Genomic DNA, 12,276 nt, shown 5'->3' with positions numbered 1-12,276 from the left:
TAATTTGTTATGCTCAATAGGCTGTGAAGAGTGTGCCCTTCACTGATGCCATTAAGTGGAGCTTTTCCCAAAAGTTTGTCCTTTAACCCAGTCTCTCCCCATTTGTGGATGTACTCTGGAGCCAGAAAATTCTTGCTGGCAGAGTTCTTATGGTGAGAAAGGCATCCAACTCTGCCTACCCTTTCTCAGTGGAGGGCATTTCTAGAGATGCCCTTTATTAGGAAAGAAAATGCAACTTTACATTCATTTACCCCACATCTGCATTACCTAGTTTCTAAATATAATAAATTTACTATTAACTGTTTAGAACCTAATTCTGACCAAAATATTGTCTTTCTATCCTGGAAATGAGAGTTACAGAAGATACCCAAAATCCAGAGACTATTTTCTAGGCTACAGACACCAAAGGCCCCAAGTCACCAGATGTCATACAATCTCGTGTTGGCATCACAGAGACCTAGTCACTTTGGGCATCACTCAGCTTTTCTTCAGTCCTGCCTGTCAGGAAAAAGAAAAGCTTTTTCTGAAATCCAGGGAAATGTCACTATTTTTTTTTTTTTTTTTTGGCCACACCACGCAGCTTGCGGGATCTTAGTTCCCTGACCAGGGATTGAACCCAGGCCCTCAGAAGTAAAAGCGTGGAGTCCTAACCACTGGACTGCCAGGGAATTCCCATTAATTAAATATTTTCTCAAAAATAAAGAACCTAGTTACTGATAAAGTTGGAAACAACACAACCAGAGTTTTGGAACACACAAACTGATTGTAAACTGTAAGCCAGGTTTCAGTTCCAAGTCCAATCTCCCCAGCCTCCTAGGGAATTTAGATTTATTCTATGTTGCAAGTTTTAAAAACAAAGTAAGCAACTGCCAGCTACAATATCGATAGTTATTACTGGCTTCAAGAGAGCTTTGTCTTATGAGCAATTTCTCCTTGTTGGGAAGAGATGTGTTAGATGATGAGTGTGACGTTTTATGCTCGTGGGCTTTGGCTTTTATGTCATTTTATGCTCATGGGCTTTGGCGGAATAAAACAATGCATCTATACAGCTGCACTGTCTTTTCCCAGAGTTCCCCTCTCTGAAGAACCAGAACTGTGACACTGATCACATTCCTTGCTGCTGATTTTTTGTTAAGCCTAACTCATCCTAAAGATGCTGCCTTAAGGATACTTTTTTCTTGTTTCATGGAAAGTGAGTTATTTCATGACATGAGAAATAACCAGTACACAATAAAAATATTAGATGGGATACCTGTATAATAATTGCATATGTAAGGCATACATTAAGTGCACTTCTAAGTCAGTCTTCTGTGTTTAAGACGATGGACTTAGTAGAAACAACTTGAGTTGGACATAACTGGATTTAATTCCTGGCTTTAACACTCTCTAGTTATGCAACCTTGGCCCAGTCATTTAACCTCTTTAGGCTCCTGTATCTTTACCTAGAATAGCAGTTCTCAAACATTTTGGTCTCAGGACTACTTACACTCTAAAAATTATTGAGGATCCCAAAGAGTTCTATATAGCTCTTTTATTGTAGCAGGAATTAAGATTTAAGATTAAGATTTAACCCATTACATGCTAGCAAAAATAGTACATTTTTATTTTTAAATTATTTTCCCAAACAAAAATTAGTGAGAAGAGTGACATTGTTTCTGCAGATCTTTTTGATTTCTGGTTTAACAAAAGATACCGGATTCTCATATCTGATTCTGCATTCCATCTCTTGTGATATGTTGTTTTGGTTGAAATAGCTGAAGAAAATTTGGTCTCACATAAATATGAAGTTAGAAGAGCGAGGAGTATTTTAATAGCCTTCTCTGAAAATTATGGATATTCTTCTTTGATACTACACCAAAACTTGACAGGTTTCTTAAAGGTTAGTTGCAATGTGTAATCTGCAATCATATTGGTAAATTTTTCTAAAATCCATTGGTCTGTCTTATATTTTGAATACAACTGTGTTATGCATGGTTTTGTAACACTGCACATTGATCATTTGAAAAATACTGGATCACTGAATTATGCAGATCGTCCAGGTGTTGACAAATTTCATTAAACAATATCTAAAAAATCACATTGATTAACATCATGACTGATCTCATCCTAAGTCTTTAAGTATGGAGGTGTAAGTGCACAGTGACAGATACAAGCTTTCCAAAATTGTAATTTTCATTTGAAAGCTTGAATTTTATCTTTGACAACTAATACCATCAGATTTTTTCCCAAACTCATTTGTTTTTTGAGAAAATATCTGCCAGTATCTGTGGCCTGGGCTTTGGTCTCTCTCCAGTTCCAAGGAAGAGGCTGAGACTCTGGCGCATCTCTGCCTTCCCTTCTGCCTGAGTGGGAGAGGCCAGGTGGCCCTGGTGGCTGGAGGGGGCCTGCTGCCTAAGAACGTGTATTCTCTTCACCAGGATAGGGAGACTGTTCAACCACCAGGAGCACATACTTATCATTGTTGGACTGCATAATGCAGAGAGAACTACCATCCTTTACCAGTTTTCTGTGAATGAAGTTGTACATGCATTCCTTACAATAGGAAGCAATGTAGAAGAAATAGTGATTAATAATACACATTTCATAATGTGGGATACTGGTGGCCAAGAGTCTCTTCGTTCTTCCTGGAACACTTCTTACACTAACAGTTTGTAATAACTGTTGTGGACAGTACAGACAGAGAAAGGATTGCTGTAACTGAGAAACTCTATAAAATGTTAGCCCATGAAGACCTAAGGAAAGCTGTATTGCTGCTTTTTGCTAATGAACAAGATGTTAAAGAATGCATGGCTATAGTAGAAATCTCCCAGTTTTTGAAAATATTTCTGATATATATTAAAGATCATTTGTGGCATATGCAGGTATTCTGTGCTCTTACTGACCAGGGATTATGCCAAGGACTTGAATGGATGACATCATGATTTAAGATTAGATGATCTCTACTGCCCTCTTCTCGTAGCTTTTGTATAATTGAAAACTGCAAAAATTAATAGTTCAGATATATTTACAATGAACCGATTTAAACTTTTTCTATAAGAAGAAAAATTAAGACCACTTCTTTGAAAACAAAGATGAACTCTCACCTTCCAATCTGCTTTCTCATTAGTTCCTTCCAAAGCAAGGTTTTAAAGCTGTGATGGACATTTTTCTCATAATGAATCTCTCAGGACATTGTATAAGCTGTGTTAAGTACAAAGGGAGAGGGGGAGAGGAAGACACTTTTAACTTTGAGTCTTATTATCAGTATAATCCTCCCTAGTTGAATGTTCTCTTATTTTCCCACTAAGTCAAAATGCAGATCACAGATATTCGGTTTCCAATATTTTAAAATGTAATGTTACTTATGAAAAGTATTTTGCATAAGGTTGTATATGTATTGTGTGTATACAGCAAGTTCAAGTTAATGACTTTATGTTCTTAAGAAAAGTGAATAACACAAAAATTAATAATATCCTTACTTATGAGTACTGGCATTGGTGTTAGAGACATTTTACAGGTATCCTCTGTATTCTCTGTATTGTACTAACCAACCCCAAACCATTGAGCTGCCCTTTAAAGAAAAAAAGGAAAAAGCTTGACATTTTGTACCTAATTTTTTGGTTGATCAAATCACATACATAGAAACATGTAATCCAAATGAGTGGATTATCTATCAAAGTCTTGGCTTAGTAGTACAAATAGGCAGAATTACACATTGAGCAATTATCACATTCTTCCCTTTGTTGGGCCTTATGCCATGTAAGTTACTGAGTACAGGCACATCTTTTATTGCACTTAGCTTTTTTTTTATTGTGCTTTACAGATAATGCATTTTTTGTTTTATGGCAACCCCGAAGTCTAGCAAGTCTATCCACTCCATTTTTCCAATAGCATTTGCTCACTTGTCTCAGTGTCACATTTTGGTAATTCTTGCAATATTTAAAGCTTTTTCATTATTATATTTGCATTGGGTATCTGTGATCAGTGATCTTTGATGTTACTACTATGACTCACTGAAGGCTGAGATGGTTAGCATCTTTTAGCAGTCAAGTTTTGTTTCATTTCGGCTGCGCCTCGTGGCTCACAGGATCTTAGTTCCCCGGTTCAATCCCTGAACCGGGGCCACGGCAGTGAAAGTGTCAAGTCCTAACCACTGGACTGCCAGGGAATTCCCAGCAGTCAAATATTTTTAAAGTATGTTTAACACAATATTAAAATCTACTATACTTCTTTTTTTAATGTACATCTTTTTTAAAGATATAATGCTATTGCACACTTAGACTATAGTGTACACATAACTTTTACATGTACTGGGAAAGCAATTCTGTGACTTGCTTTATTGTGATGGTCTGGAACTGAACTCACAATTATTTCCAAGGTGTGCCTATTAAGTGTAAATCCACTAATCAGCCAGTCGTGATAAAAGTTATCAAGTGATTTTTTTTTCAGCATTAATTGAAAACCATTGTGTGAAATGTCATCCCAGAGAATTATCACCATATATTATCAAATTTAGCAAGAGTCTTCCTGGGTATTTAATTATATGTCAAGCATTTAAAGTGAACTTGAGATAAAAGCGTATTTTCCAAGCAATGAAGATAATTTAATTTGAAATCTTATTGCTTAGAAGTTGGAATAGTTTGAGGGTTTTTTTGTTTGTAAGTTTTATCTTCTTACACTACTTAATACTTTTAAGGATTTGGTTTAAAACTGATCAACATGCTGTATTTTTACTAAGTAACTTGGCCCAACATACCCTTTGTTTGCTTAGGGTTTTTTCCCAGTATCTTAAAGTTGAAGGTATTTTTGTTACACTACCTTACCCTTGTTTTAAAACATATTTTTGGATACTTTTTATATATCTTTTATGCCTTGAAAAGCTGCAGGCTAATCCAAACTGTCATGTTTTAGAATATTCAAGAAATAGCTACTCTTCTTTTAGATTTCATTCAGAATTTTGATGAGTAATAGCACATGCAATGTTGACAGAAATTTTCTAATATGAAATAATCCAAGCAGGCATGGGAGATCAGTAGACCCACTATAGTACTATACCTCTAAAGAGACCCGAGCATCCATGGATTTTGGTATCCACAGGGGGACCTGGAACCAACCCCCCAGATACCAAGGGGTAACTAACACTTTAATATTTGGTCAACTTGCAGGGAGTTTCCTGGTGGTCTGGTGGTTAGGATTAGGTGCATTCACTGCTGTGGCCCGGATTCAATCTCAGGGGCAACAGAGATCCCACGGTTCACAGCGCAGCCAAAAAAAATCTTGTCAACTTGCTTTTATATATAAACTGGTGTTTTGACTAGTTTTTAGAATAGTGTTTCAGTCAGTGGGAGTTTGAAGTAAACGTTTTGGCATGCAACTAAGACTTAAAACCCCAATTTAATGTTCCTACACACTCAAATGCCAAATTAGAAAGCAAGCTGAAATTTAACTGGCAGGTTACTTACTTTTTAGGTGTTCCCAGAGCTAATGGTTTCCTTGGTATTTAGGAACTAACCAGCAACTCACTAGTTCACTAATTTTCTCGTTAACTTGAACAAACATTCCCCCCTCCCAGAAATTTGCAGAACAAGTACCCATTTTCTGAAGGACATTATAACCACAGTATTACTGATCTCATTCTTAAAGATCTCACTGTTCTAGGTTTTTCAATATGCATCTTCTAAATAGCACTGAAACCAATTCCTACACCAGTTTCCGCATCAACACTTGCCAGACCCAATCACCCTGGTGCTTACTACAGCAAATGGAGATTTTTCCCAGTTTCTGCACTCCTACCACTTAACATAAAGAGCTTCTGCTTTCCTCTGCAATTTTCAACAATGTATTTTAATGACTTAATTGCCCATTTTGGAAATTAAGGATCATTAAAGTTCCTGTGTTCTTTCAACATTTTCATTCCTACGGAACTTTCTTGCACAGCACAAAGGTGGTTCAAGCTCATCTTTCACTTTTCCAGCCTCAGGCTACAATTCCAATGGTTGGTTTTCAACTGTGACAAACTGACCCAGGCACTTCACATTAAATCACAGAAAATTTCTGCAAAAAATATGCCGTTGGGTCAATTACAAAAATGTCCTATTTCCCTTCGTTCATCTCATTAAATTGAAATGAGCACACTTCAGATGGTTCATAAATATTTATTAAAATTCAAAGTTGGAGAATTCCCTGGTGGTCCAGTGGTTAGGGCTCTGCGCTTCCACTGCAGGGGGCACAGGTACAATCCCTGGTGGGGGAACTAAGATCCTACAAGCCACATGGTGTACAGCATGGCCAATAAATACAATAGGCTTTAAAAAAAATTGCAAGTTGTTTCCTCTCCTATCCCATGAGCATCCATCCAGCTGCCTGCAAGAACAGAGAAACCATTTTAAGTCCCATTTCCATGCCAATTCTAATTGCATTTGGGATACACAGAATTATCAGATCTTTGAACATCATCAAGCAATCAGTGAGAGAGTTCAAGTTGGGGTGAGATCATCATGTATTCTGGAACCAAACAGTACTGATATTTTCAAGCCTCACCTGTCAACCGTTAAGATGCATGACTGCTGTCATAAATGCCCTGAAAAATAAAGACCATATATGTCAAATCACAGTAGAAGGGAAAAAACTTGTGGTACTTGTTGATAAAGTAACCTCAGAATCAAAATGGAACGGTTTTACAGTGATATCATTCTATTCATTTGGCAGAATCATCACATCACTGGTTACATTCTAACTCACCATATATACCATAGACTGACTGACCTTGAAATCTTCAGGGTAACACATGTGCCTGTTTGAAAATGAAAAATAAAAGCCTTGTTTAAAATTTGCCCTTTCTCCCATTTTTTGTAGCCGATTTTTAAATTTTTCAAAGAATTCTAGGGCAGTGAACCTATTCTGTGCAAGGTAGATCTTTGTCACAATACATTTGTCCAAACCCAGAGAATGTACAACACCATGAGTGAACCCCAACGTACTACTGGACTCTGGGTGAAAAAATGTGTCAACATAGGTTCAAAATTTTAAGTCCCACTCTGGTGGTAGATGATGATGGGGAGGATGCTATATGGGAACCTACTGTTCAATTTTGCTATGAATCTAAAACTGCTCTGAGAAATGACTATCAAAAATAATCCGCTAAATTATTCATTCTGGTGTAATCTATAGTATATGCCATAAAAATTTCCTCACGTTAGCCTGTTCTTATCCAGAATGTAAATTCCTAATCCTGAAATTAACAGTACAGAACATCTGCATGCGCCGTTACACTTATCCAAATCCCTGAATATTTCTGTGAGACAGTGGCTGATTTCCACTTTCATGGGTATATAAACAGAATTGTTGCAGCCAGATACATCAGATAGGAGCGAAAGACAGTATTTGCTCATCACTGTTAGTCTGCTGAACTATGTTATCATCATTGTATCGGCTTTATACCACAAAACACAGAAACCAAACTTGAGACTTCTATACCTTTGCTTAAAAGGTCTTGCTCCCTGCGTTGTAGCCAGTACCTCTCTTGTCACCTGCAAAAATTTAATGAAATTTAATCAAACTGAATAGGTAGTTAATAGGTAGATTTCAAAAATTTTCCAGATACCGTTTCAGTATTTAAAAATCTTCATTCTTTGTCAGAGAGATTCCCATCTGTTTAATTTTTAAAAAATCATCACTAACAGCATCTTGCTCAGTAACTAGATAAGACTGATAAAACATACATACCTTTATATAAAAGATCTCCAAAATTTGCACCTGCAAAGAAGTATTTCTTTAAACACACTTCACAACAGCTTAACACTAAAGCCTGTTTATTTCTCAACGGTCCAACACCAGAAAACACTAACATAGGCCAACAACTACTAAGACCAGCACATTTTCGGAATATAAACCCAAATGCCAGGAGCCAAAGAACTGTTTTCATGTCTTACCCCAAGCAAGCCATCCATAGATAAAAACGTGTACCCAGGATCTATGAGAGAAATGATACACCTTTCATTAAAATGTCAATCTTACTGTTAAATTCTTCTCACATTTGTCACAGGGTTCTTCAGTGTTAGATTTGTCTACATGCTCATTTCAGGTCAGACATTTGCTCAACATCATTACAAAAACCCTGTTCAGAGCATGCTCAACATGCACTTGCAAACCAGACATAGGAAATTAGCTTGGTAGTTAAGCATTCCACTTTATCAGCATTCTCAGTTAACAGTTGAGGTTACTAAATTGTTTTTAACATTAATGCTTACCAAAAAGTTGGCCCGGACAGGTCAAGGATTCAAGTCCACCTAAGAAATGAGAGTGGTTTTATAACAGCCAAATCAGTTTTCTCTCCACAAATCTAAAAAGTGCCTGAAATCAGATAGAGCTAATTAAGACCTTCATGTTCAGTCAGTATTTGCTTATCATCACACAGGCTGCTCTCACAAATTAAGACAGTACAAGGATCTGGCTTTTATTTAATGTATTCAGCACACTGTTCAAGCACTTTATGGGAAGACTGCTTCCTGTGCATTAGAAGGCAACCCTAAAAAGCCATTAGTGGCATTCTTTGTCATGCTTGCCCTGTCACCAATGTTTAGTTCAGTTACAATTTTACTTACCCCTTGAACTTTCAGCTTAGTGCCTACATAGTGCTTAACTTCCTGCATAGTGCCTACAAAAAGAAAAACTAGTTAGTAGTGGTATTTTACTTACACTATCAGCAAAAGTTTTACTAACTCAGATACAACAAACAAATGGTATTATCTTTTTCATGATTCAGTCTGTTGAACTATGCAACCATCATAGTGTCTGTTTCTTCAGATTCCCCCTCATACTAAATATAAAACTAGAGTGCAGCAATTTAAGTTTGAAAAAAAGGTGAGGAAAACCCTAATATAAGCACCAACATTGACTTGGCAATTTGTAACCCCTTATAAAAAGAAAAGAATTCAAAGTACTAGATAAACATGGACTATAAAAAAGGTTTCTCACCTGTTTGCCCATGGATACATTATTAAGCTTGTGCTTTAAGACCTGGGAAGAAAACAGTTTCATATAAACTTGGGTGCAATCTCTATGTTCTCTAAACCACCATTTTGTGTGCCTCAGTTAGCATAATGGTGGTAATAATTCTCGTCACCCTCACAGTCAAGAGTAGCAAATAAACTGTCATCATTGTGGCACATTCACTGGACTTTCAATCTAACTTCCCTTTTTCAGGGAATCTCAGTAACTCACCCCAGCAGCGGTTCTCATCCCTTTGGTACACAACTAGAAAATAGACAAAGAATAATCCAATAAAACATGCTGTGCTGCTAAGTTAATCGCTAATGTCGTTAAGCAGTTAAGCCTCAGAATAGAATTTTTCAGAAATCCCTTCTGCCCACTACTCTTAAAACATCACAGGCTTAGCATAAAGACCACATCTAAGCAGATTTCATTCTTCCCACTGTAGTCAGCCGTTACTTACCCGTCCACCAGAAGCCATCAAAAGCCACATTGCATTCATGCCTGGCACCGTTCCTAGGAAAGATTAGGTATTTAAAAAATTAATCTTGTTTTAAACCTAAGTTTAAACCTTACGTCGTTTCCATACCATGTAAGCAAGTCGTTTCCACCACCCATAATTGCGCGAGAGCATTCCACATAATTAGGATTAAGAACCACTGACGGAAATAATGGTGCAGTGCGGAATGCAGCCTTTAGAGAACCACGTGGCCTTCCTGAGAGCAAGTGGCTGAAGGAGACTCGGGCCGAAGTCTTTAACAAAGACCCACTCGGTGACTCGGCACGCGCCGCCATCAGAGCCGTTGGCATTCATCAACAGTCTCAGATGTCCCTACCAACACAGGCTTCATCAGAGGCAGAGCCCGCGAGCCCGCGTTTTTCCGCAGTTCGGCCCAACAACCCGAGGAGTATAATTAGGTCGCGCCCGCACCCAACTCGCAATCCTCCACCATCTTCATCTTGTGAACCGTGCGAAGGCCTGCGACTGGCCTAGAAATGCCAGCCGTCTTAAAAAGATCGTAACTGCCAAGAGCTGGAGGCCTCTCAGGGTAAGAACTTACTTAACAGCACACAAAAGACACACATACCAAGAGCCGTCCTGTACCTTCTAAAGACCGAGATGGCGTCCAGGCGCCTGTATATAAGGATTCTATTCCATGACGTCATGACGCAGACTCTCCGCCAGCGTCGGCTTCAACTCCTCCCCCTCTCATTCTCTTCCTCCTTCAGCAGCACCTCCGTCCAGTCCTCTAAGCCCGCCCCCTAGGCCCCGCCCCCTGGCCGCGCCCCGGGGCGGGGACACGACCGCCCACGTGATGCAGGGCTCCCCACCCTCCTACGGACTGAGGAGGAGGGGAAGAGAGGGGAGGGGGCGCGAGGGACGGAAAGCGCTGGGGAGGGGGAAGGGGGGCGGTGTAAGGGTGAGCGATTTCCTTCCGGCACGTCGCCCGCTCCGGGGGAGGGGGTGGGGGGTTTCACTTCCGGGACGGTGTTCCGGCCCATTCCGGCCCATTTCCACCCCCGGAGGTAGGTGCTGCTCCTTGACTGGGCTCGGGCCCCGCACAGCAGTCCCGCTGCCCTGCACTGGGGCCGCCTCGCCCGGTCTCCGCCGCAGCCTGCTCCTGGGGCTCTCAGCCATCTCCCTCCACCCCGCCTCAAGGCACCCGGAGACCTTCCACCCGCTTGGCCCCGGGCCGGGCTGAGCTGCCGGACCCGCCCCCTCGTGGGCCCCTCCCTCAGGACCCCGGGATGGGCAGCCCCCTCCCCAACGCCAGCCCGGACACACCCAGATACACACACCCACCTCTAGGCAGCTCCCCGCCCGCTTACGCCTACCGCCTGGACAGGGTCCCGGGGCGCCGCCCCCTTCCCGGTCCTCTACCCTCACCTGATTGCTCGCTTCCCGGCCGCACGCCTTGCTGCCCTCTCCGCCCCCGCTCCTCGGTGACATTTCGCCCCTCTGCTTTTTCCCCGTTCCCCATGCTTCCTAACGCGGACGAAAGCCACTCAAGTACCGGAGTGGCCAACCCCATGCAGTTCCCGATTCTCCCTCTTACAGCTCTCACCCCTCCAGTGCCGACGGTAGAGAAAGACCTTACTCCAGGGGCTTCTTCCTCACTGGGGAATTGCCGGGAAGAGCAAACAAAAAAGGCGCTGGTGTAGGCTCCAAAATAAACATCTGAATTCATGATGGCATCGACAGAGGCTCTTATTGGATTAAAAGTTTCAAAACAAACAAAAACGCTTTGGAAAAAGGTCAGATTGGCTAAAGTTGGTTCTTGAAAGCAGTGTATACACTTCCCTATTTACTGATAAGTGTGTGGTAAATGCAGGGCAATACTGTGAGCTTGTCCAGATAAGTTCCTGAAGTTTCAGGTCTTAGGTAACTGTGTATGCTCAAGTCAGTGTCTTTCTAATGGGATTTATACAGACTACTCTCAACCAATGAAGACTGTTGGATGCAGTTACAGGCTTAGTGTTTCAGCAACTTTTCAAAAATCTTTTAATGTAAAAATACTGGCCATACTTGGTAAATGCTCTGTTTTTCACCAGCTTTGGGGAACTAAATTTCAGAATCAAAGTATCATTACCACCCTGAAATTTCCAACTTTGAATTTAGATAGAGGCAGACTTATCTACCTTTACCTAATCCTGAGAGTGAACTTCTTCAAGTTCTCTGCATTTGAGTCCTGACACAACTTGGAGTTTCTCATAACCTAGAGTTTACCTCCAAGTCCTAAACCCAAAGCCTTTCTGTGGGGAGCTCTGACCCTTCAGCTTAGAAATAATGACATATTCAGGAGGGATATTAGTCACTTTATAAAATAATGAACATAACTCATGCATCAAGTAGTAAAATATTAAGGGTATCTAATCAGCCCACCTGTGTATAATTACATTTATTCTAAAAGCTTCTTTCCTTCTCCAAAGAAAACTTGTCGCCGCATTTTATATTGTGTGCAAATACCTTATGATTAACACTTAGTAAATAAAAATTGTCACACTGCTTTTTTTTACCCCCTCTATTCTGTTGAACTTCAGTTTTGATGTTATATAGCTTGTTAATAAGGAAAATGTGGGCATACCTTGAATTTTTAGAAGTCTAACAATCACTTTTTGGTTTTAATGGTGCCTTGCTGTGAAACCTAAACTACTAAACCTGTTGGTATTTCTTTTCCATGTTTAAACATAAGGAAAGTATCTCTGTTTATTTGGAGATTTTGAAATTTTACCAGATAATATTTTTAAATAGGCGTGAATTGGAAAGCCTGAAGGGACTGGTTATAATTACTAAGGACAGTTCCT

The 12,276-nt window shown here is 40.1% G+C and overlaps 1 protein-coding gene, 10 non-coding genes and 1 pseudogene across 16 annotated transcripts in view; 1 reads left to right on the top strand and 11 right to left on the bottom strand.

Annotated features, from left to right (window-relative positions):
• The first annotated feature begins 1,966 nt into the window (after positions 1-1,966).
• LOC101321150 (ADP-ribosylation factor-like protein 5A pseudogene) lies at positions 1,967-6,811 on the top strand (annotated as a pseudogene).
• Positions 6,119-12,276, bottom strand: part of SERPINC1 (serpin family C member 1) — a 43,538-nt gene continuing 37,380 nt past the window's right edge. For 2 of the 6 annotated variants that reach the window (XM_073804263.1, XM_073804246.1), the window contains 12 exons: positions 11,037-12,276; positions 9,434-9,486; positions 9,202-9,234; positions 8,956-8,997; positions 8,583-8,635; positions 8,229-8,267; positions 7,911-7,951; positions 7,705-7,734; positions 7,456-7,508; positions 6,745-6,772; positions 6,520-6,559; positions 6,119-6,342 (listed from right to left, as the gene is read on the bottom strand). The exon at positions 11,037-12,276 is cut by the window's right edge and continues 27,494 nt beyond it. The gene's annotated coding sequence lies outside the window, so the exon portion shown is untranslated. Of the gene's footprint in view, positions 6,343-6,519; positions 6,560-6,720; positions 6,773-7,455; positions 7,509-7,704; positions 7,735-7,910; positions 7,952-8,228; positions 8,332-8,582; positions 8,636-8,955; positions 8,998-9,201; positions 9,235-9,433; positions 9,487-11,036 lie in introns of all 6 variants that reach the window. The other 4 variants (XM_073804255.1, XM_073804252.1, XM_073804261.1 and 1 more) reach the window with 4 other exon arrangements.
• LOC117309787 (small nucleolar RNA SNORD81) lies at positions 6,409-6,486 on the bottom strand. Its single transcript, XR_004524086.1, has one exon. It is a non-coding gene; the product is annotated as a small nucleolar RNA SNORD81 (small nucleolar RNA).
• Positions 6,631-6,706, bottom strand: LOC117309863 (small nucleolar RNA SNORD47). Its single transcript, XR_004524157.1, has one exon. It is a non-coding gene; the product is annotated as a small nucleolar RNA SNORD47 (small nucleolar RNA).
• On the bottom strand, positions 7,331-7,411 carry LOC117309896 (small nucleolar RNA snR60/Z15/Z230/Z193/J17). The gene has a single exon (XR_004524189.1). It is a non-coding gene; the product is annotated as a small nucleolar RNA snR60/Z15/Z230/Z193/J17 (small nucleolar RNA).
• LOC117309789 (small nucleolar RNA SNORD79) lies at positions 7,580-7,663 on the bottom strand. Its single transcript, XR_004524088.1, has one exon. It is a non-coding gene; the product is annotated as a small nucleolar RNA SNORD79 (small nucleolar RNA).
• Positions 8,026-8,090, bottom strand: LOC117309983 (small nucleolar RNA SNORD78). The gene has a single exon (XR_004524260.1). It is a non-coding gene; the product is annotated as a small nucleolar RNA SNORD78 (small nucleolar RNA).
• On the bottom strand, positions 8,336-8,396 carry LOC117309885 (small nucleolar RNA SNORD44). Its single transcript, XR_004524178.1, has one exon. It is a non-coding gene; the product is annotated as a small nucleolar RNA SNORD44 (small nucleolar RNA).
• LOC117309982 (small nucleolar RNA SNORD77) lies at positions 8,703-8,772 on the bottom strand. The gene has a single exon (XR_004524259.1). It is a non-coding gene; the product is annotated as a small nucleolar RNA SNORD77 (small nucleolar RNA).
• On the bottom strand, positions 9,065-9,146 carry LOC117309781 (small nucleolar RNA SNORD24). Its single transcript, XR_004524081.1, has one exon. It is a non-coding gene; the product is annotated as a small nucleolar RNA SNORD24 (small nucleolar RNA).
• Positions 9,311-9,372, bottom strand: LOC117309986 (small nucleolar RNA SNORD75). Its single transcript, XR_004524265.1, has one exon. It is a non-coding gene; the product is annotated as a small nucleolar RNA SNORD75 (small nucleolar RNA).
• On the bottom strand, positions 9,756-9,835 carry LOC117309874 (small nucleolar RNA SNORD74). The gene has a single exon (XR_004524168.1). It is a non-coding gene; the product is annotated as a small nucleolar RNA SNORD74 (small nucleolar RNA).

The sequence above is a fragment of the Tursiops truncatus genome, chromosome 1 (assembly GCF_011762595.2).
Source record: "Tursiops truncatus isolate mTurTru1 chromosome 1, mTurTru1.mat.Y, whole genome shotgun sequence".
Classification (NCBI taxonomy): domain Eukaryota; kingdom Metazoa; phylum Chordata; class Mammalia; order Artiodactyla; family Delphinidae; genus Tursiops; species Tursiops truncatus.
This window is presented reverse-complemented; position numbering and strand designations above follow the sequence as displayed.